Source organism: Conger conger, chromosome 19 (assembly GCF_963514075.1).
Source record: "Conger conger chromosome 19, fConCon1.1, whole genome shotgun sequence".
Classification (NCBI taxonomy): Eukaryota; Metazoa; Chordata; class Actinopteri; order Anguilliformes; family Congridae; genus Conger; species Conger conger.
The window spans coordinates 1190001-1213822 of NC_083778.1; the positions used below are offsets into that span (position 1 = coordinate 1190001).

At 46.1% G+C, this 23822-nt stretch overlaps 1 long non-coding RNA gene and 1 pseudogene across 1 annotated transcript in view; one reads left to right on the forward strand and one right to left on the reverse strand.

Annotated features, from left to right (window-relative positions):
• The window catches only part of LOC133118958 (NACHT, LRR and PYD domains-containing protein 3-like), a 734314-nt pseudogene that overhangs the window by 143441 nt on the left and 567051 nt on the right, over positions 1-23822 (forward strand).
• LOC133118983 (uncharacterized) overlaps positions 2682-23822 on the reverse strand; it is a 150219-nt gene continuing 129078 nt past the window's right edge. The window contains exons 2-3 of the long non-coding RNA XR_009706460.1: positions 4557-4783; positions 2682-3432 (exon numbers count right to left, since the gene is read on the reverse strand). This is a non-coding gene — a long non-coding RNA (uncharacterized LOC133118983). The remainder of the gene's footprint in view (positions 3433-4556; positions 4784-23822) is intronic.

Sequence of the window (23822 nt, forward strand, 5' to 3'; positions counted from 1 at the left end):
AGCGTTTGTGTGTGTGAGCGTGTATGAGCATGTGTTTGTGTGTGTGTGAGCGTGCGTGTGTGTGTGTGAGAGTGTGTGAGCGTGTGTGTGTGTGTGAGAGTGAGTCTGTGTGTGTGTGTGTGTGAGTGTGTGTGTGTGTGTGTGAGTGTGTGTGTGAGTGTGTGTGCGTGAGTGTGTGTGTGTGTGTGAGTGTGTGTGTGAGTGTGTGTGTGTGTTTGTGAGTGTGTGTGTGAGTGTGGGTGTGTGTGTGTGTGAGTGTGTGTGTGTGTGTGTGAGTGTGTGTGTGAGTGTGTGTGTGTGAGTGTGTGTGAGTGTGAGTGTGAGTGTGTGTGCGTGTGTGAGTGTGTGTGTGTGAGAGTGTGTGTGTGTATGAGTGTGCGTGTGTGTGTGTGGGTGTATGTGCTGTGCATGTTACAAAACATTATCAAACATGGGACAACTAAATATATGCTCACCCTGCCAAGAGAGAAGGGGCAATGAGCTGAGTGAACAGAAAAATGCCATTTAAAAGAAAAAAAACCTTTTGAATCACAAAACAAAACTCAGATGTTATTTTAAGTTACAATGAACACAGCCTGATGACAGCTGAAGTGCTCCACAATTTACTGTTTTACATTTGCCTGATTAATGACGGATATTTCTCTCTCTCTCTATATATATATATATATACACACACACACTTGTACCCACAGTTAGATCAGGTAGGTAGGTACAGTAGGTGGAGGTAGGATGTGATAGTCGTGGAGTGGATTCTTTGTGGAGTATGGAGTGGTAGACTGGAGTCTTCTTCACTGTCGTGAAAAGAGAAGGAAATAGGAGTAAGACGCTACTGTATTTTTTCCCCCTTAAGGCAAGACTTGTAAATACTCATTGATTTTCAAGCAAACCACAATCTGTAACATCACACTATAGGACTATGGGTGGAGTTACACAATAGTAATATCTTCAGCCTTACCTAATTATTCTGCCAATCATACTCCAGGAAGTGTAGCCACATGAGGATTCAAAAATAGGGGGAGGGATTCTGCTGTTCTGACAGTGATAGGCAAGTCATTCCACCACTGAGGAACCAGAACGGAAAACAGGCGTGAACGTGCAGCTCGACCGCCAGGTGCACGTAGAGAGGGAACCGTAAGGCGACCAGAGCTGGCAGACCGGAGTGGTCTAGCTGGGGAGTAGGGAGTGATCAGGGATTGTATGTAAGGTGGGGCAGTCCCCTTAGCAGCCTGAAATGCCAACACTAGGGCCTTGAAACGGATGCGAGAGGCAATAGGAAGCCAGTGGAGGCCAATGAGAAGCGGGGTGACATGAGCCGACCTGGGCTGACTGGTGATCAGGCGGGCTGCAGCATTCTGGACCAGCTGGAGGGGCTTGATGGCACATGCTGGGAGACCGGCTAGGAGGGACAAACAAACAAACAAACAAAAAACTTTTTATTTAATGCCAGGAATGCAAGCCTTTCAATTGGAGGGTCTGGTGAGTCTTTGTATAGGTCTGAATACTACTCACAGTCCAAACAATTTAAAAAAAGAAAGGCAGGATTTTTGTCAAGTCCATGAGATGTGCCATGAAGTTCCATTTAGTTCTATCTCAGGTAGGTGTCTTGAAAACCAAGGTCACTTTCACAAGCCTATCTTGTTGGTGTGTCTATGACAATGGCACATGCATTTCAGCAGGGAGGCTAACGTATCAAAGAAGTACCCAAGAACCCAGATGTTGTATTAGCTGAAAGACCTGAACTGTGTCTTTGCATGCATGAAACACAACAGCCCACAGTGACGGAGCATGAGGTGAGGTAGGCACTACAGGTAGTGAACCTGAGGAAGGCTGCTGGTCCGGACAGCGCCCCGGTTCGGTCCGGTTAGGATATTATCAGCATATGCTGACCAGCTGGCACAGGTCTTCACCCTTTTCTTCAATCGCTGCCTGTCGCAAAACATTGTGCCATCGTGCCTGATATCATCCATAATCATCTCTCACAGAAACTCACAGTCGACTGTCTCAAAGAGTACCGTCCGGTTACTCTCACCCCATGCATCACCAAGTGTCTCGAGAGGCTGATGTAACAACACATCACATCCTGCCTTCCACCCGGCTTTGACCACCACCAGTGCGCCAAACTGACTCACGAGATTCACTGAAGATGCCATAACCACTGCCCTCTGCCATTTGGAATGGCAGGGGCCCTATGTGAGAATTATCTTTGTGTATTACACAGCAGCTTTCAATATCATCATACCAGAACGACTTATCATCAAGCTGTCAGCGCTGGGCCTCCCCTCACTCACCTGCTCCTGGATTAAGGACTTACTAACTCATCGCCACCAGTCAGTGAAACTTGGCCTGCACCTCTCCTCAACCCGCACTCTCAGCACCGAGGCAGACGAGCAAATGATGAAGAGGGTGGTGAAGTGAGCCCAGAAACTTCCCTCCCTGACTGAGCTCTACAACTCTCGCTGCCTCAGTCAGGCGAGATCCATAATCAAGGACCGCACTCACCCATCCCGTCATCACCTGTTCTGCCTGATCCCCCTGGAAAGCGCTAAAGGGGTGTTCACTCCAGAACAAGCAGAGTGTAAAACAGCTTTATCCCTAGAACCATAGCCATACTGAACTCAAACATCCACTACTACCCCACGCCACCCCCCCTATTTAACATCTATATTTATTACTGTATTTATTATCCACCACTGCAGTACAGTTACCTTGTATTCTATGCACATAGCACTTTAACTTGCCTTTGGAATGTGGACAGTAATGTGTTTGGATACGTGTGTGTGAATGCCTGGCCCTTGTGATGTCACAGATGCACTCTTTGTCTCACTGTATTTGTACAATGACATAAATTCTGATTTACATATTTCTGAAGGGGTTCTAATCAGTTTTAAGACTTTATTCTGTTATGGATATGGAAATCCATCCAAGAATGTATCAATGTGTCTGCCAAATTTGACATTTTTATCACATTGGGCGCAATTTTCAGGCTTACCCATCCCACTTGATAAAGTGAAAACCCCTTATACCGTAGGATGAATTCTAAAGATGTGGCTGCTTCCTCTGGGTATTCGATGTTGAGGACATAAAACGATGCGAAGAAAACGGACAGGGCAGTCGAGAAACTGGAATCAAACTATCACTACTAGATATTTGTCTGTTCTTCTCTGATGGATTGTCGCTTGTATTGTGAGTTCCTTTGACTGCATGTAGTACCAAGAGGGTAATGACAAAGGGACAAGCCCATACTAAGTCAATGGAGCAGCTTTTGTCCAAATACTGAAAGCCTCTCAGAGTGAGGAGACTATGTATAGAAATGTATGCACCTCCTGCCCATTTAGTTTCTGTGTCTTGTGTTGGAATCTTACCAAGCATGATGAGCCTGGGAGTGCTTGGCAGGGAGAGCCGGGCTTCCACGTCTGCCTGAGTGGAGGTTTCCTACAACAGGAATGCACACAAAACCTGAGAAATCACCAACACAAATGAGAGCGAAACATCAAAGGGGAAAGTGCTGTGGGAATACTACTGACATCAGCCAAGAGGAAAATGGCATCTTCCTGCTCTCTGAATTGAGCCATTACCACAAGTATTGGGCGACATGGCTCAGGCAGTAAGAGCAGTCGTCTGGCAGTCGGAGGGTTGCCGGTTCGATCCCCCGCCCGGGCTGTGTCGAAGTGTCCCTGAGCAAGACACCTAACCCCCAAATGCTCCTGACGAGCTGGTCGGTGCCTTGCATGGCAGCCAATCGCCATTGGTGTGTGAGTGTGTGTATGAATGGGTGAATGAGAAGCATCAATTGTACAGCGCTTTGGATAAAGGCGCTATATAAATGCCAACCATTTCCCATTAAGTATTGCTGCACATCCAGGGTCAATTTCAGCCAGCCCCTCAAGACCACCAAGTACTGCCTTCACCTCCTTTCTTCATTTTAGGAGTTGAGTCGTAAAAAACTTCAGAATTCTTTTGGCCTTTCCATTGAGTGTTTCTCTACGCCTGGCTTCCAAATCAATCAGTGCTTAAATGCTGCAACAAATAATGTGGTATGAACAAAAAGGGCCAGTTCTTCTGCACATCAGTTCACAGGTGCAGGTCATCAGCTCACTGACGAGATGCTGCTCAGATGCTCTGTGGCCTTGTTGGGAGAAGATGTTCAGAAGCTCATTCTTCTCTTCATCTAGAGACTGTCTGGTCTCCCCTTCAGGTAGATGGAGTGGTTGCCAATTAATACAGCCATGACTGTCTGTTCGGGCACACTTTCTCTGTGGTTCTATTTCTTCTGTATCGTCAGCAGGAGCTGATCGCTTTGGTTTTCGAATACGGACGAAGGTATTGTCCCTGTTCAAAAAAATCTATCCTGGTCCTGATTTGCTTGCTCAAGGTGTAATAACCATTGCCCAACCTGTCTCCCTCATCAGTCTTCAAGAGAGTCAGGGTATGTATTGACAATCTTTTTGGCAAGATCCACACACTGGTTGGAGTGGAGGGTTCAGACACACCTGTATTATGGCATCCGCAATAATGCATAATAATAATAATAATAATAATATAATAATGACTCTCACCATGTGCCTTCTATCTGAAGCTTGTGGTCGCTTCTTCTGTGAAAGACATCTTCTCACATTTGCCTGCATCTTCTCCCAGGGCACCGTAAACGCTGATACCCAGGAACTATTCTGGACAGGAGTGGCAAGGTCCGGAAAGGTCCGAGGAGAAGTGGAGTTTGTATGAGCTTGGACATTATCACCATCAGGTGAGGCCATGGGAGTGTCAACTTGAGTGTTCTGCGCACCTGAAACAAACAAAGAAACGGAGAAACACAGCAGTCAATTCAGAGTCCGTATCCTATCAAGTACAATAACAGATAGGCAACAGATAATATTTTCCTCATTCATGTAAATACATCACTACGCATCAATATGCTCGAGTTCTATAAGCAAGATCATTTCCAGCCAAAGGTAACCACAGCCTGCAAGACCTACACAAATGTACTCAAAGTGAAGAGACAGTGCAAAAGTGGCCCATTATGAGAACACTGCACACAAACTAACTACATACAAATATACACGATTTACAGTTGGGGGTTAATACGTTGCAAAATACAGGTTTCATATCATTTTTGGAAAGTAAAAGTTTTTTTCACATCTACAGACTCCGTAGTACTCAAAACCAACCGTTTCCAATTTTTCTTGATGGTTTTAGTGACCCCAGGGCAAAGGTCAAAGTCAATGCATTTTCAATGGGCGATTTTCATAATAGGTAGATTAATTAATAGGTAAATTTTTTTACTCAAAGATAGGACAATGAAACTTTAGTTACATTAAGGCAAACATTTTTTGCATTGGAAGTTTTTTTAATTTGCATGATTTAATATGCTTATGAGGTGCATCCATTATCTTAACCCGCTTATCCTGAACAGGGTCGCAGGGGGGCTGGAGCCTATCCCAGCATACATTTGGCGAAAGGCAGGAATACACCCTGGACAGGTCGCCAGTCCATCGCAGGGCACTCACACTCATACCTACGGGCAATTTAGACTCTCCAATCAGCCTAACCTGCATGTCTTTGGACTGTGGGAGGAAACTGGAGTACCTGGAGGAAACTCATGCAGACATGGGGAGAACATGCAAACTGCACACAGGGAGGCCCCGGCCGACGGGGATTTGAACCCAGGACCTCCTTGCTGTGAGGCGGCAGTGCTACCCACTGCACCATCCGTGCCGCCACTTATGAGGTGCAGTAGTCTTAAAAATGCACTAATTTGCCTATATCTATAATTGGGCCTGTACATTGAGGGAAAACTCAGGCTGCTAAGAAACATAAGTTCAGGCAGGTCTCACCTTCCCCATCACTTTGCTTTGGCATTGGGTTTAGTGTACCCACACACACACTCACACACACACACACACACTCACTCACACACACACACACACCCACACACACACACACACACACACACACACACACACACACACACACACACTCACACACACACACACACACACACACACACTCACACACACACACACACACACACACACACTCACACACACACACACTCACACACACACACACACTCACTCACACACACACACACACACACACTCACACACACACCCCCCCCCCACACACACACACACACACACCCACACGCTCACACGCTCACACACACACACACACACCCACACACCCACACACACTCACACACCCACACACACACTCACACCCACACACTCTCACATACACGCACACACACACACCCACACACTCTCTCACACACCCCCACACACACACACACACACACCTTCCCACGAAACCAACTTTTTGTGAAAGGTCAAGCCATACTGAATACGAATTGGAATGTTAACATTGAGAATTTTGGGATGCACCGTCTGTTTCAGCCCCATGTGTTCCCATTGAAAACCATTGTGTTTCATTACAATAGAAATACATTGGAAAACCATGTGCTCCCCATGGCTAGACCCTTCAAAAAAAGTGGGTTTGGTTGGAAGGTGCAGGGGGTGCGCTGCGGACCCCTCTGGTCCACGGCCTATTGGTAATTTGGTGTAAAGCCGGAGATTTTGACCCCGATTTACCATGTTGCGCTACATTACAAATGGTCAACTTTTAGTAAGTTATTTCAATGCCCCTAAAGGTCACAAGAAACTTGGAATGAATCATTTTGCACAGATCCTTCGGCAAGATGGGGGAGGGTGTGCCTAATAGTGTCTTCCATTATTGTTCATCTGAACAAACAGAATGATGCAGGGCGATTACATCATGGCCAGACAATGTATATAATGTCAGAGGGTGGGAATCAGCCAGGCCGCTGACAGGCACACACACATAATGAAGCAGAGTGTTCTGCTTCACAGTATATACACTCACACACACACATAATGAAGCAGAGTGTTCTGCTTCACTATATATGCCGAGGTCCATGGCAGGGACTGACAGCAACCTCTCACACACAATAAAGCTCCTGCTGATTGACAAGTAGGATGACAATCTCGCCGACTTCATAACCACTCTCATCACCGCCAAGAAGTACCGCCATGCCTCTGCGGTACGTGGTACCCTTGTAGGTGGCAGAGGCAGTTTCTGCTCTGAGGTGAGGTTATAACCACTCACAGCTCTCTGTATGGCATCATTGTATAATCGAGAATCAAATTCATCGCACTGTGCTACCTGAAGCATAGGTGGAAAACACATCACCTGAGAGCAAATATGTCTGCAGTAACTGGTGCCTCTCTGCCAATGTGCTGCCAAGATTTTTGAAATTATGAAGCTTTCGAGCACACTCTTTAAAATATGTGTGCTTCCTCTCAAAGCGGAGTGTCCAGAGGCGAATTAGTGGGCCGAATTGCAAAATGAGATTAGGATAGTGGAGGAGATAGTGATGCTTTGGCTTTAAAGAATGGTCAAAGAGTGTAGCTCTGGAATTGACATATTCCTCCACAAGCACCTTCAAGTAAGCAACCTGATTGGTATGACTCTTGGGAGCACAGACTATTTCGACTATTGTCCTCAACTTGAGGCACAACTGCCAAACCTGGTCATCAAGTGGGTTTTTGATGCGTGTGCCTACCAGAGCTGGCAGAAGACGAAGGAGGCACCAGTTCTGAGCCGCGGTTCCTCCTATCTTCTCTGCATCAGGTTTAACTGGGCAAGGGCGGTTATTAGCATCACTGCCTTTTAGTTGTATCTGACTAATGCTCCTGTTTAACTGTAGGAATGTAAAGTGCTTTCCGGTATTCACAAGATGGTCTAGAAACAGCTTTAGATCTAAAGATACGACCCCCTCAAACAGATCATGGCCTAGACACGGAGGAGGTCCTGGCTGGCAGACGTGAAAAGTCTCTAATGCATTGAAAACACAATCAAATATCACTCCATCTACAGACTTTTCGGGTACCAATGCTAGCTTCCTCACACTGTTTGTGTAGTTCTCTGGGGTTCTTGCGGGGCCAAGCCTGGTGGGCTCACTCATGAAAACATTTCTCGTAATAAGGCAGAACCTACAGAAGTGCTTGCTCTTACTAAAGTTCTCGTTAAAGCCTCCAAGGGAATGTGAACCCAGATTGTCACCTGCAATGGCAATTAATGCTCCCTTCACAGTCTCACCTTCACTCACAGCAATACCATATGTTTCAATGTCTTTCATATCTTTCACCAGAGAGGAGAATACCCTCTCCTGTCCAAAATACTCTAAATCAGCCTGCCTGCAAAGCATCACTAATTGAATTGGGTCGATAGATGACCTGTTATGAGGCAGTATATCCCCCAACATCAGGTACACACCAAGGAGCTTGTGCTTCTTCTTACCAGACGAGAGGGGATTCGCTACCTCGAAGGCGTCTTGGTACAGGATAATAGAGAACGAGGATGGAGATTCTCGGAGGAGGGAATTTTCTCTAACAGTCTTGCCCTCCCACACATCCTCAAGCACATCTGGACATACTGAACGGATTCTGGACAAACTGTATTGCTCCTTTACAGATGGTGAACTCAACAGCACTTTCAGAGTCTCTTTAACTGGCACATACTGCCAGAATCGTTCTTTACCAGAAGCATCTCAACCAAGACGGACCTGTGCAGGTGCAATGAAACTGAAATTCTTCTTGAAGTACGTCTTACGAGTTGCGTCAGATCTGAAATGGTCCTCATTGTACATTCTCAGTAGATTTTCCCTCGACAGTCCATCTATGATCTTATCAATTGCTTCAGCAGCAATCCCTAGTTTGGACATTTCTTTGCGGAGCCTGACAAACATCTGACACTGCATTGGTGCAGATTTCCTCAAACTCCTCTATTAAAGTGGATACTGTAGAGGCAGGTAGAATCATTTTTGCTTGCATTCTCAAGTAAAAGAGGGCCAAATTGGTTATAAAAACTTGCTTGTCTCTCTCTTCAGCTACAGAATCAAAAAGCTGAGAACATTCTGCAGCTTCAGCCAAGTTCTCATTTCCAAAATCAACCGATTCATTGTGCTCACTTGCTTCACCCACCGATTCAGTTTCACCAGAGACACAGTCACCCTCATGCTTTCTGCTTCACCCACCGATTCAGTTTCACCAGAGACACAGTCACCCTTATGCTTTCTGCTCACACCGATTCAGTTTCACCAGAGACACAGTCACCCTCATGCTTTCTGCTCACACCGATTCAGTTTCACCAGAGACACAGTCACCCTTATGCTTTCTGCTCACACCGATTCAGTTTCACCAGAGACACAGTCACCCTTATGCTTTCTGCTCACACCGATTCAGTTTCACCAGAGACACAGTCACCCTTATGCTTTCTGCTCACATGTGAAGCAAATGAAGATTTGACTCTGAACTCTGAATCACAACCACTGAAAGGACAAGCTACCATTTCCCCACAACTGATATGCAATTTAAAATGCGCACACAGGCTACTGAAATCTGCACATACAACAGGGCATCTGTAAAATCAACATGTGTGTGCCTAACTGGCTTGGGCGCTGAAAGTGTTTTATACACGTGAGTCTGTAATGCACTGGCTGTCTTCAGTTGAGAGGGACATTGCGCAACACCACGGGGGAAACGGAAGCTGGCGCGGTTTCGGTGCATTTTCGTATGTTTCTTGTTAAGGATGGTGTCTAAAGATGACTCGCAGTATCTGCACTTAAATGCCATGTCATGCAAACTCGGTGTTCCGGTAGCTTTTACCCTCCGTACCTCCCCTCCTTCTCGCTAATGTAGCCTACCTGGCAAGGGAAATTTTAGACAATTAGCATAAAGACTACACAAGCATTCACAATTTTGACATCAAAATGTATATGACAAATTACTTAAACTAAACTAAATTCCTTCGGGCAACTTGTAAATTTGGAGACTGAATGTGCAGTAAGCCAGCTAGATCCACGTCTGGGATCAAGCAACTAGCTGCCACCCTAGCGGACCACTACAAAATAAAAAAATAAAAACAACTCAAAATAAATTGCTATACGTCCTAATTAAACGATTCAAAACCAAGAAATAGGTACCAACATGAGCCAGCCAAATGAACAAAAAGCAGTACTTTCTCTATCCAAGAGAGTGAACTGAACTTGCCTGCAGCATGAACGCCTCTACTTGCACAGCACACTGGAACAGACTGAAGTGAAGTGTCCGACGACGACGGGACGAACGTTAGCGAATACCGACTCCCGCTCGAACTTGCTGTAGACTGATTCACGGGATGAACGAATTTACTGTAGAGTAGATCCCACTTGTCCAAGATCCTTGGCGAGTGGAAATGAAAAAATCTGGCTCCACACACACACACTGAGTGGAGGCAGTCAACCAAATTCTGAATTCCGCCCAGGGTGATCGCATAGACGGGCGATCATTTCTACCCGTATCTCCGCCTGCCCTGCTTTAACCTCTCCCTTATCTGATTTCTCCATCTCACTAGGGGATACCACAGTGACCTCATCCCCTAGTGCAAGAAACCTTGGAGTGGTGATGGACAACAGGCTATCCTTCTCCAAGAACATCGCTACGGTGACCCAGGCGTGCAGGTTCTTCCTGTACAACATCCGGAGAATCCGACCCTTTCTCACCACCTACTCCACTCAGCTCCTTGTTCAAGCAATGGTCCTGTCCCGCCTGGACTATTGCAATTCTCTGCTGGCTGGCCTTCCAGCATCTGCCATCAGACCCCTACAACTGATCCAGAATGCTGCAGCCCGTCTGGTATTCAATGTTCCCACACATTCACATGTCACCCCCCTGCTCCGCAACCTCCACTGGCTGCCTGTTATGGCTCGCATCAAATTTAAAACTTTGGTGCTCACATACCAGGCAGTTAAGGGATCAGGCCCTGTATATATTCAATCCCTTATCAAGACCTATACACCAACAAGACCCCTCCGTTCTGCCACTTCGTGCCGTCTGGCGCCTCCCCCTCGCCACACCTGCACTTCACGCTCACGACTGCTGTCTGTCCTGGTCCCACGGTGGTGGAATGACCTCCCGGTGAATGTCAGAACGGCAGAGTCTCTGACCTCCTTCAAGCGCAGACTGAAGACCCATCTCTCTCACCCGCCTCCCCAACTCACAATCACTGTGATTAGCCTTAGACCGTAATGGCACTTATGTATAGATATCGTTACTTGTATAGGTATTGTTGTTTTTATTGGCTGTTGTTGTATTCTAGCTGCCAACAGTGGTATGCTAGTTTGAATGTTGATTGTACTCTTCAAGGGTTCTGAATTTCTGTATGTTTACACTAGGACTCGGAACTGTACTGTCCTCTCAGGTCTACTTTTGCACTTGTTCTTTTGATTGATTTGCACTTTGTTGTACGTCGCTCTGGATAAGAGCGTCTGCTAAATGCCACGTAATGTAATGTAATGGGGTGATCGGGGTAATCAATATTGGCTGCAGCCAGTTGCTGTACTATATTAGGCTACAGCAAGTTACATTACACAGCGTTTGTACGCACTGGAAACTTGCTACAGACATTTTTTTGCTCCAACAACCAGACAGTTAGACTGATCAATGGTTCTCTCCAGATTTATAAAAATATAGAAAATAGCCTAGGTTTTTATTTATGTACAGAAAACCCCAATCATTTGTCTCAATTGTCCGCCATGCTTGACTTTTCATGAAGTTGACAAGAGGGGAGCAGTCAGATTGCTTTTTACTGCGTTATGATTCGCAGCAACATTTTATTACTGTAGTTTGGCGAATTTTGACCATAATCAATAGCGAAACTACTGCAACATACTCTATTCACAATTACAATAAATATTTCTTCCATATACAGTAGTAATGCTGTGAAAACCACAGAATCTTGTTACAGTGTACGAGTTGGTGCCTGAAGCCTACAGACAACAGTTTAGAGGTCTTAGAAAAACTGACACGCTCACGTTTGTAGAGTTCGGGAGGGAAAAGAAAAATGCATTCGATAGGTGGTGTAATTCACAACGTGCACAAACCAGAGAGCAATTTCGAGAGATGATTTTGCTAGAGGAGTTTAAAAACTGCGTGCCAGACACAGTAGCGATGTATTTAAACGACCAAAAAGTAACAACTCTTTTACTCGTTGTGAGACTACTCATCCTTCTGCTTCGCGGCAGACTTGGCGGAATGCAAAGTCCGATTAGCCTCCGCCTCCGTCATCTAATAGTGAGTCTCGTGAATGCTACTATTGCCGCGAAATTGGCCATCTCATTGCTGCATGTCCTGCTTTAAAAAAGAAGAACGCGGCTTCGAAACAAAAAGGTGCAAAAGGTTCTGGTTGCGTGAGCTACTCCGTTCACTCACATAGTGAAATAGATCAAGGTTATGTACCGTTCAGTTTTGAAGGAATGGTCTCACTCACAGGGCGTGAGGAAGACAACATTCCTGTTAAAATGTTACGAGACATTCAGAGTTTTATTCTTTCTTCTGCTTTGCCCTTTTCAGAGGAAACATATTGTGGTTCAGATGTACTCGTTCAAGGCATTGAACTAAGACATTTAAAAGTTCCTTTGCACTCTGTGTATCTTAAGAGTGATTTCGTTTCTGGGCGTTTCAAAGTGGCTGTTCGTCCGCAGCTGCCCATGGAAGGGTTCAGCCTTCTAATTGGGAACGATGTAGCTGGCGGAAAAGTTCTTCCTCTTCCTGAGGTTGTCTCAAAGCCTTTGACACACACTGATGTGGACTCTAGTTTGTCTGAAGCCTTTCCAGTGTGTGTAGCAACTAGAGCTCAAGCCCGCAAGTCTAACACCGACTTGTCTAATACGTTTATGTCACTGGAGAATCCATTCACGCCTTCTCGTCCCAGATCTTCAGCACATCGGTCGCTGTCCACGTCCGGTGGTGCTGAAGTTCCGAATTGGGCCCGGTCGCTGTCCACGCACCGTGGTGCTGAAATTTCAAACTCTGCCCTGTCGTTGCCTATTGACACAGATTTGATAATGCGTGAACAGAAAAAACATCCGTCATTAGCCAAGTGTCGTGCTTCTGCTGTTGGGAAGGGAGATGTAGTGAATAAATCCGTGGTATATTACTGGGAGAATGGCTTGTTGATGCTAAAGTGGACTCCATCTCAGAGTCAAGACTTGGGCTGGAATACAGCTTGTCTACTGGTGGTCCCTGCTATATTTAGGCTACATGTTTTGATGTTGGGCCATGATCATGACTTTGCTGGTCATCTAGGCGTTAAGAAAAGTTATCATTGTATCCTACGTTATTTCTTTTGGCCTGGCCTCAAATCTGACAAAACACTGCCGTTCCTGCCATCGCTGCCAAATGGCAGGGAAACCAAACCAAGTTATTCCACCCGCTCCACTTCGTCCAATTCCTGTTATGGGAGAACCATTTGAGCGCATCATTTTGGATTGTGTAGGGCCTTTGCCAAAAACAAAATCTGGACATAGGTTCCTGTTGACAATCATGTGTGCTGCTACACGCTACCCAGAAGCTGTTCCGCTGTGCTCACTAAAGGCAAAGCCAGTAGTGAAGGCGCCGGTTCGTTTCTTCTCGACTTTCGGACTGCCTAAGGTCATACAAACCGATCAGGGATCCAACTTCCTGTCTCGCTTGTTTAAACGGGTGTTACAGCAGCTGTCCGTCAAGCACCAAACCTCCAGTGCTTATCATCCAGAGTCTCAAGGGGCTCTGGAAAGATTCCATCAGACTCTGAAGTCCATGTTCCGCACTTACTGTTTTGATTCTGTTGGAGAGTGGGATGAGGGCCTCCCACTGCTTTTGTTTGCAGTGCGTGAGACGACTCAGGAGTCACTGGGGTTCAGTCCAGCTGACCTGATCTTTGGCCCTTCAGTCCGGGGTCCGTTGAAGTGAGCGGTGGGACACAGAGACCACTGACCAGCAACACAATGTGTTAGACTATGTCTGTTCAGCAACACAATGTGTTAGACTATGTCTGTTCAGCAACACAATGTGTTAGACTATGTCTGTTCGGCAACACAATGTGTTAGACTATGTCTGTTCAGCAACACAATGTGTTAGACTATGTCTGTTCAGCAACACAATGTGTTAGACTATGTCTGTTCAGCAACACAATGTGTTAGACTATGTCTGTTCAGCAACACAATGTGTTAGACTATGTCTGTTCAGCAACACAATGTGTTAGACTATGTCTGTTCAGCAACACAATGTGTTAGACTATGTCTGTTCAGCAACACAATGTGTTAGACTATGTCTGTTCAGCAACACAATGTGTTAGACTATGTCTGTTCAGCAACACGATGTGTTAGACTATGTCTGTTCAGCAACACAATGTGTTAGACTATGTCTGTTCAGCAACACAATGTGTTAGACTATGTCTGTTCAGCAACACAATGTGTTAGACTATGTCTGTTCAGCAACACAATGTGTTAGACTATGTCTGTTCAGCAACACAATGTGTTAGACTATGTCTGTTCAGCAACACAATGTGTTAGACTATGTCTGTTCAGCAACACAATGTGTTAGACTATGTCTGTTCAGCAACACAATGTGTTAGACTATGTCTGTTCAGCAACACAATGTGTTAGACTATGTCTGTTCAGCAACACAATGTGTTAGACTATGTCTGTTCAGCAACACGATGTGTTAGACTACGTCTGTTCAGCAACACGATGTGTTAGACTATGTCTGTTCAGCAACACAATGTGTTAGACTATGTCTGTTCAGCAACACAATGTGTTAGACTATGTCTGTTCAGCAACACAATGTGTTAGACTATGTCTGTTCAGCAACACAATGTGTTAGACTATGTCTGTTCAGCAACACAATGTGTTAGACTATGTCTGTTCAGCAACACAATGTGTTAGACTATGTCTGTTCAGCAACACGATGTGTTAGACTACGTCTGTTCAGCAACACGATGTGTTAGACTATGTCTGTTCAGCAACACAATGTGTTAGACTATGTCTGTTCAGCAACACAATGTGTTAGACTATGTCTGTTCAGCAACACAATGTGTTAGACTATGTCTGTTCAGCAACACAATGTGTTAGACTGTGTCTGTTCAGCAACACAATGTGTTAGACTGTGTCTGTTCAGCAACACAATGTGTTAGACTATGTCTGTTCAGCAACACAATGTGTTAGACTATATCTGTTCAGCAACACAATGTGTTAGACTATGTCTGTTCAGCAACACAATGTGTTAGACTATGTCTGTTCAGCAACACAATGTGTTAGACTATGTCTGTTCAGCAACACAATGTGTTAGACTATGTCTGTTCAGCAACACAATGTGTTAGACTATGTCTGTTCAGCAACACAATGTGTTAGACTATGTCTGTTCAGCAACACAATGTGTTAGACTATGTCAGTTCAGCAACACAATGTGTTAAACTATGTCTGTTCAGCAACACAATGTGTTAGACTATGTCTGTTCAGCAACACAATGTGTTAGACTATGTCTGTTCAGCAACACAATGTGTTAGACTATGTCTGTTCAGCAACACAATGTGTTAGACTATGTCTGTTCAGCAACACAATGTGTTAGACTATGTCTGTTCAGCAACACAATGTGTTAGACTATGTCTGTTCAGCAACACAATGTGTTAGACTATGTCTATTCAGCAACACAATGTGTTAGACTATGTCTGTTCAGCAACACAATGTGTTAGACTATGTCTGTTCAGCAACACAATGTGTTACACTGTGTCTGTTCAGCAACACAATGTGTTAGACTATGTCTGTTCAGCAACACAATGTGTTAGACTATGTCAGTTCAGCAACACGATGTGTTAGACTATGTCTGTTCAGCAACACAATGTGTTAGACTATGTCAGTTCAGCAACACAATGTGTTAAACTATGTCTGTTCAGCAACACAATGTGTTAGACTATGTCTGTTCAGCAACACAATGTGTTAGACTATGTCTGTTCATCAACACAATGTGTTAGACTATGTCTGTTCAGCAATACAATGTGTTAGACTATGTCAGGTTAGCAACACAATGTGTTACACTGTGTCTGTTCAGCAACACAATGTGTTAGACTATGTCTGTTCAGCAACACAATGTGTTAGACTATGTCTGTTCAGCAACACAATGTGTCAGACTATGTCTGTTCAGCAACACAATGTGTTAGACTATGTCTGTTCATTAGACTATGTCTGTCCAGCAACACAATGTGTTAGACTATGTCTGTTCAGCAACACAATGTGTTAGACTATGTCTGTTCAGCAACACAATGTGTTAGACTATGTCTGTTCAGCAACACAATGTGTTAGACTATGTCTGTTCAGCAACACAATGTGTTAGACTATGTCTTTTCAGCAACACAATGTGTTAGACTATGTCTGTTCAGCAACACAATGTGTTAGACTATGTCTGTTCAGCAACACAATGTGTTAGACTGTGTCTGTTCAGCAACACAATGTGTTAGACTATGTCTGTTCAGCAACACAATGTGTTAGACTATGTCTGTTCAGCAACACAATGTGTTAGACTATGTCTGTTCAGCAACACAATGTGTTAGACTATGTCTGTTCAGCAACACAATGTGTTAGACTATGTCTGTTCAGCAACACAATGTGTTAGACTATGTCTGTTCAGCAACACAATGTGTTAGACTATGTCTGTTCAGCAACACAATGTGTTAGACTATGTCTGTTCAGCAACACAATGTGTTAGACTATGTCAGTTCAGCAACACAATGTGTTAAACTATGTCTGTTCAGCAACACAATGTGTTAGACTATGTCTGTTCAGCAACACAATGTGTTAGACTATGTCTGTTCATCAACACAATGTGTTAGACTCTGTCTGTTCAGCAATACAATGTGTTAGACTATGTCAGGTTAGCAACACAATGTGTTACACTGTGTCTGTTCAGCAACACAATGTGTTAGACTATGTCTGTTCAGCAACACAATGTGTTAGACTATGTCTGTTCAGCAACACAATGTGTCAGACTATGTCTGTTCAGCAACACAATGTGTTAGACTATGTCTGTTCAGCAACACAATGTGTTAGACTATGTCTGTTCATTAGACTATGTCTGTTCGTTCTGTGAGCGCCTGTGCAAGGCCTGTGCTTGCGCTCAGGAAGCTTTGTCTTCAGCCCAGTCGAAGATGAAGACTCGATATGACCACAAGTCTGTTCACCGTAGTTTCCAGGCCGGTGACAGAGTTTTAGTGCTGTTGCCTGTGCTTAGGTTTTTGGGACCTTATGAAATTGAGTCTAAGATCAGTGACACCGACTGTGTCCTTCGTACGCCAGACAGGCGGCGTAAAACCCGAGTGTGTCACATCAACATGTTAAAGTCGTCTGTCTCCAGGGAGCCTGAACCTGAGACTGAGAGTGTGTGTCCTGTGCCTGTTGCTTCTGCAGCTCCTGTGGTCTCCTCCTGTTCCCCAGAGGAGGATGGCCTGAGTTTCCGTGATGTGCCTGTTTCGTGTCCCCGTCTTCCGAATTCATGGAAGATTTGCCTCGTTTTCTCTCTCATTTGTCAGATTCTTGTGCTAAGGATGTCCAGAGGTTGATAGAATCCTGTCCTGGTTTGTTCTCAGATGTTCCCTGGCGGACTAATGTCCTTAGTCACAACATCGATGTGGGTGACCATCCGCCCATTAAACAACATGCTTATCGTCTGAATCCGACAAAGAGAGCAATTATGAGTTCTGAAGTGCAGTATGTTGTGGATCACGGGTTAGCTGAACAGAGTTCCAGTGCTTGGAGCTCCTCGTGTATTTTGGTTCAGAAACCTGATGGAACAGTTTGTTTCTGCACAGATTACAGGAAGGTGAATGCTGTGACTGAACCAGACTCTTTTCCACTTCCACGCATGGAAGACTGTGTGGACAGAGTCGGTTCAGCGCGGTTTGTCAGTAAGCTCGACTTGTTGAAGGGCTACTGGCAGGTCCCGCTGACACCTCATGCAGCTGAAATCTCAGCATTTGTTACTCCCGACTGCTTTATGCAGTGTTCAGTCATGGCGTTTGGGCTGCAATGCGCCGGCCAGATGGGCAAAGTTTTAGCTGCACACAGGATTGTGAGGTGTACTTAGACGACATCGTTCTTCACTCGTCATCTTGGTCCAGTCACCTTGAATTACTCGACACCGTGTTCCATCGGCTCTGCGATGCCTCCTTGACCTTGAACTTGGCCAAATGTGAATTTGGTAAAGCCACTGTTACCTACCTGGGTAAACGGCTTGGTCAAGGTGAGGTTCGGCCTGTTGAGGCCAAGATTCTAGCCATCGCTGAGTTCCCGACTCCAAAAACCAAGCGTGAGCTACGCCGGTTCTTGGGGATGGCTGGCTACTATCGTAGTTTCTGCCGGAACTTCTCCGATGTTGTGTTGCTTCGTAATCCTTGTGATTTTGTGTGGTCTGGTGATTGTGAGGCTACGTTTCAAAACGCCAAGGCGTTGCTCTGCAGTTCTCCGGTGCTTGCAGCACCGAACTTGGGCAATTTTGGTCCGCTACGCGATTCAATGATAAGAGATCAAATCGTGATGGGGGTTAAAGACCAGAAAGTGAGAACGCATCTTCTTAGGGAAGCAGACTTGAGCTTAGACTCGGCGGTTAGGATTTGCCAGGCCTGGGAAAATGCTAAAATGCAGCTGAAGACGTTTGATGACGAGAGCGATGTGGCGCTAGCAGTGGACGCCGTTAAAAGGAAAGTCGGAAAGCGGGCCGAAAAGGGGACAGTGAGTTTCAAAGAGGGCACAAAAACAGAGACTTTTGAATGTAAGCGGTGCGGGAATCACCAAGCACCGAGGAACTGTCCCGCATACGCCAAACAGTGCAGGAAATGTGGAGGAAGGAATCACCGGGCCAAGTTCTGCCTGACGAGGAGAAACGTGCGTGCAGAGGAGCAGAAAGCAGACGGGGATACCGACTGAAGTGGTGAGGAGAGGAGAAACGTGCGTGCAGAGGAGCAGAAAGCAGACGGGGATACCGACTGAAGTGGTGAGGAGAGGAGAAACGTGCGTGCAGAGGAGCAGAAAGCAGACGGGGATACCGACTGAAGTGGTGAGGAGAGGAGCGCAGCACTCTACGTCAGGACTGTGACCGGAAGGGACAGGAAAAAGGACCAATGGATTTCTCAACTGGACGTAAACGGGACATCAGTTTCACTGAAGATAGACACCGGGGCACAAGCGAACATTTTATCATGGAAAGAGTTCCTGCAACTTAGAAAAAAACCAAAAGTCATTCAGAAGCAAATCAATCTGCGAACGTACAACGATGAGCCCATTCCGACCGAAGGTATGTGTAGACTAACACTTACATGTAAAGGCCAGTCCATTAACGCAATGTGTGTGTGCTAGTAGAGGGGAATAGACAGCCTGTTCCAGGTCTACGCACGAGTGAAAAACTGGGCTTTATTAAGAGGGTTCAGGTGATTGACAGAGAGCGGGTAATGCATGCTGACGGGGCTGCTAACGATGCCCAGCACTGTAACATAGTGTCCCAATTCACGGACGTGTTCAAGGGATCAGGCAGGCTGCCTGGACAGCACAAAATACAGTTAAAATACAAAGCAGAGCCAGTCATTCACGCAGCGAGAAAGGTGCCGTTAGCCCTTAGAGAGAAACTAAAGAATGAACTGCAGAAACTGACCGACCAGGGTGTCATAAAACGCCTTGAGGAGCCGACTGAATGGGTAAACTCACTCGTGATCGTGGAGAAAGAAAATGGGGAGATGAGACTGTGCATTGACCCTGAGGACTTAAATAAATGCATTAAGAGGGAGCATTACAGGCTGCCCACAAAATCCCACATTACTGGCACAATGGCGGGCGCGCGGTTCTTTAGCAAACTCGATGCATCGTCAGGGTTTCACCAGATTGCCCTGGAAGAGGAGAGCGCAAAACTGTGCCCATTCAACACTCCATTTGGAAGGCATTGTTTCCTTCGTTTGCCCTTCGGAATCTGCTCGGCACCGGAGATATTCCATAGAACCACAGAGCAGCTGTTTGACGGAACTGAGGGGGTGAGAGTTTTCCTAGACGACATAATTATATGGGGAAAAACACAAACCCAACATGACGAGAGACTGCGCATAGTTCTGGAAACAGCGCAGAACATTTGGAGTGAGTGAGCTGACGTACCTAGGAGACCAGCTGTCGACAGAGGGCGTCCAACCAGACCCAGGACAGGTCAGGGCAGTTGAGGAGATGCAGACCCAGAACAGGTCAGGGCAGTTGAGGAGATGCAGACCCAGAACAGGTCAGGGCAGTTGAGGAGATGCAGACCCAGAACAGGTCAGGGCAGTTGATGAGATGCAGACCCAGGACAGGTCAGGGCAGTTGAGGAGATGCAGACCCAGAACAGGTCAGGGCAGTTGAGGAGATGCAGACCCAGAACAGGTCAGGGCAGTTGAGGAGATGCAGACCCAGAACAGGTCAGGGCAGTTGAGGAGATGCAGACCCAGAACAGGTCAGGGCAGTTGAGGAGAGGCAGACCCAGAACAGGTCAGGGCAGTTGAGGAGAGGCAGACCCAGAACAGGTCAGGGCAGTTGAGGAGAGGCAGACCCAGAACAGGTCAGGGCAGTTGAGGAGATGCAGGCGCCAACAAACAGGACAGAGCTGCAGCACACACTGGGCGTGGTCAACTACTGGGGAAAGTCGATATTCTCCAGGCACGGCATTCCATCCATGGTGGCATCTGACAATGTGAGGCAGTACGACTGTGAGCAGTATGGGGCATTCATACGAATATGGCTTTACTGACAATGTGAGGCAGTACGACTGTGAGCAGTATGGGGCATTCATACAAATATGGCTTTACTGACAATGTAGTATGACTGTGAGCAGTATGGGGCATTCATACGAATATGGCTTTACTGACAATGTGAGGCAGTATGACTGTGAGCAGTATGGGGCATTCATACGAATATGGCTTTACTGACAATGTGAGGCAGTATGACTGTGAGCAGTATAGGGCATTCATACGAATATGGCTTTACTGACAATGTGAGGCAGTATGACTGTGAGCAGTATGGGGCATTCATACGAATATGGCTTTACTGACAATGTGAGGCAGTATGACTGTGAGCAGTATGGGGCATTCATACGAATATGGCTTTACTGACAATGTGAGGCAGTACGACTGTGAGCAGTATTGGGTATTCATACGAATATGGCTTTACTCACGTTACATCGAGCCCCTACTACCCACAATCGAATGGCCGAGCAGAGAAAGGAGTTCAGTCCAGAGACTGCTGAAGAAAGCAGTATACAGCGGGGAAGATGCGTACCGAGCTATTCTGAATTACAGGGCAGCTCCACTGGAGTGTGGGCGGTCACCCGCAGAGCTTTTAATGAATCGGAAACTGCGCACACGCCTTCCGGCAGCAACGCACGTGCTGGAAGAGGGAGGCAGGGCCAGGCAGCAAGGGGAGAGAGCGCGCAAAACCTACGACAAGACGGCCAAACCGCTTAGCCCTCCGGTCGAGGAAGACACTGTCAGAGTCAGATGTGGGAGTGAGTGGGGACCTATGGCAAAAGTGGTTGGGGAAACAGCAGCAAGATCGTACGAGGTGCAAACAGAAACCGGGCAGGTGCTGAGGAGGAACAGAAGACACCTTCTTCAGATTCCAAGGAGGCTCGGCACTGGCGCTGAGGCTAGCAGCACCACAGACCAAGTTAGTGAGAGCACAGCTGATGAGATGAGCAATCAAAGTCAGACATTGAGTGACACCCCTGATGTCAGTGTCACGCCAAACGTGACAGAGGAGAGGCCTACACCACAAAGAATCCAACGCAGAACGATTCGGAAGCCAATTCGGCTTATTGAGCAATGAACTAGTCACACACACACAAAAGAATGGGGAGGAGAGACAAGAGAGACATTGTATTTTCTGTGGAAGTGATTGCATTTTTTTTCTCTTCTACAGATGTGATTCAAGTTTGACTAAAAAAGGTATTGATATGAGGGGTGGAAGTGGTTGCATTTTTTTTGTAGTTTTATGTGATTCAAGTTTGACTACTAAAGTTCACAAGCATGAGAAAAAAGGGAAGATGTATTGATATTATATCCAGTGTGTACCATTCCCAACCAGTAGAGGTCAGGAGTGTTAAGTTTGAGTTGGACTGTACAAGGTGGACCATCTAACATTAAACCTGCTTTTCCTTGAATGAGTTACCTGGTGTGCAGACGTATCATTGCAGCCTTGATCAAGTTTTTATGGAAAAAGTCGTCAATTACTTAGAGTCATTTGTTACTTTTTAAAATAGAACACTGAAATGTCTTTAAAATTAGGTCAGAGGCTAACATTGACCACAGTACAGAGGCTAACATTGACCGCAGTACAGAGGCTAACATTGACCTCAGTACAGAGGCTAACATTGACCACAGTACAGCAGCGTCAGAGACTAACATTGACCACAGTACAGCAGGGTCAGAGACTAACATTGACCGCAGTACAGCAGGGTCAGAGACTAACATTGACCACAGTACAGCAGTGCAGAGGCTAACATTGACCGCAGTACAGCAGGGTCAGAGACTAACATTGACCGCAGTACAGCAGTAAAGAGGCTAACATTGACTGCAGTACAGCAGGGTCAGAGGCTAACATTGACCGCAGTACAGCAGGGTCAGAGACTAACATTGACTGCAGTACAGCAGGGTCAGAGGCTAACATTGACCACAGTACAGCAGGGTCAGAGACTAACATTGACCGCAGTACAGCAGCATCAGAGACTAACATTGACCGCAGTACAGCAGGGTCAGAGGCTAACATTGACCGCAGTACAGCAGCATCAGAGACTAACATTGACCGCAGTACAGCAGGGTCAGAGGCTAACATTGACCACAGTACAGCAGCGTCAGAGACTAACATTGACCGCAGTACAGCAGGGTCAGAGACTAACATTGACCACAGTACAGCAGGGTCAGAGGCTAACATTGACCGCAGTACAGCAGTACAGAGACTAACATTGACCACAGTACAGCAGGGTCAGAGACTAACATTGACCACAGTACAGCAGGGTCAGAGACTAACATTGACCGCAGTACAGAGGCTAACATTGACCGCAGTACAGCAGTACAGAGACTAACATTGACCGCAGTACAGCAGGTCAGAGACTAACATTGACCGCAATACAGAGGCTAACATTGACCGCAGTACAGCAGTACAGAGGCTAACATTGACCACAGTACAGAGGCTAACATTGACCACAGTACAGCAGGGTCAGAGACTAACATTGACCACAGTACAGAGGCTAACATTGACCGCAGTACAGCAGTACAGAGACTAACATTGACCGCAGTACAGCAGCATCAGAGACTAACATTGACCTCAGTACAGCAGGGTCAGAGGCTAACATTGACCGCAGTACAGCAGTACAGAGGCTAACATTGACCACAGTACAGAGGCTAACATTGACCACAGTACAGAGGCTAACATTGACCGCAGTACAGAGGCTAACATTGACCGCAGTACAGCAGGGTCAGAGACTAACATTGACCGCAGTACAGCAGGGTCAGAGACTAACATTGACCGCAGTACAGCAGGGTCAGAGGCTAACATTGACCGCAGTACAGCAGTACAGAGGCTAACATTGACCGCAGTACAGCAGGGTCAGAGACTAACATTGACCGCAGTACAGCAGTAAAGAGGCTAACATTGACTGCAGTACAGCAGGGTCAGAGACTAACATTGACCGCAGTACAGCAGTAAAGAGGCTAACATTGACTGCAGTACAGCAGGGTCAGAGACTAACATTGACCGCAGTACAGCAGGGTCAGAGGCTAACATTGACCTCAGTACAGCAGTACAGAGGCTAACATTGACCGCAGTACAGCAGCGTCAGAGGCTAACATTGACCGCAGTACAGCAGGGTCAGAGACTAACATTGACCGCAGTACAGCAGTACAGAGGCTAACATTGACCACAGTACAGCAGGGTCAGAGGCTAACATTGACCG